We start from the raw sequence: 1,469 nt of genomic DNA, 5'->3' as shown, positions 1-1,469 counted from the left end.
CTTCAACACATGATTTAACTAAAGTTATGTTTACAGCATTTTTTTTTTTTGCTTTATTCGACTCTTTAAGTTAAATTTATTGAGATCATAATCCAAGTTTCTCAAAGTTAAAATTGTAAGACTCAAGCAAATTAAGGAAATCTCAACATTATCCTGACTTTTCTGTGGGGAAGTCTGAATAGCACTGGATCCGAAGATAAAACAGTCAGCTAAGCTTCCAGTAAGTCCTGCCTTAACACTGCAGTCATATCCTATAAACGCACATATCTGCACTATATTATCTTTGGGGAGGGAGACACATTAATAGAAACTTGCTCAAAGGATTTTAAAATGGATTTATGGTAAATCATGTTAGCCAGGACGCAGCTTCTCGCTGATTCTGTGTCAGATGCACTAAAGCATCTCATCCCATGCAATACTCCATTAACTCTTCTAACGATTTTTAATAGAATTCAGAAATCCTGAAAATATATTCCTCCCTAAATGCTTAAAGTTATAACCTCAAGTAAAATATACGTAATAAGTAAATGTTGTGCATTTAAAATATAAATTGAGGAAAGTAGATTATTTAAATGATATCATATCATCACCACAGTAGTCCTAAACTAGACTAAACTTCCATATTTAGCTTTTCTTGTGTCATATCAGTTTGATAAAGTGTTCAGTGACTAACTGACACACCGTCTCATGATGATTCTTAAAACGTCTGGGAGTTGTTGTAATTTCATGCGTTATTACACACTTTAAATTGACATTTGAGGGAGATAATTGTCTGCATTTCTATTTTTTTATAAGTAAAAGAGAACAAATACTTTTGCATGCATTGTATTACTTTACCTGATGTTAAAACACTAGAGACTCAAGAGCTTTATTAATTAATCAATATGTTGGTTAATATGAATAAAAAGCAAATACCTATTGTTTTCTTTTAAATAAATGTGGTTAAATGCTCGACGCACTAATGTTGCCCACCTATCCCAGCTGCCCCAATAGAGCGGTGTGTGTGACAGGCTCTGCTCTCCAGAGTTTTAGCGAAGCCCCAACAGAACTAATCTTCCCTGATCCCAGAAAATTAGGCCTGCCATGTTGGGACAGTAAGCTTCCAAAGCTGTTGTCCATGCCATTCATTGCTTTTTAATGGAAAGTCTGAAGGATTACAATTGAAACAGTTTAAAAGTGACACAATACACCTATATATAGACAGTTTGAAGTACAAAATGGACATACTTGCTCATCCGAGGTGGCATGAGAGCCAGATCTCCAAATATAGGTGAAGCAGAACCCCCGACCATCTCTTATAAAAGCTGTCAAAGTCTGGTGAGGGTGTCTAGTCAGGTGTCTGTGGTGTACCATTGGAAAATTAACAACAGTACAGACAGTACGGTCATTTTTTATGATTTAAAGGCTCTAAAACGTCTGGGATTCAAGCATTCTTTGGAAATTCTGACTCAGGTAAGCAACATATTTTT

Source organism: Neolamprologus brichardi, chromosome 4 (assembly GCF_056152115.1).
Source record: "Neolamprologus brichardi isolate AB-2024 chromosome 4, ASM5615211v1, whole genome shotgun sequence".
Lineage (NCBI taxonomy): Eukaryota > Metazoa > Chordata > Actinopteri > Cichliformes > Cichlidae > Neolamprologus > Neolamprologus brichardi.
The sequence above is the reverse complement of the archived record's forward strand: the minus strand, read 5'-3'. Positions refer to the sequence as shown.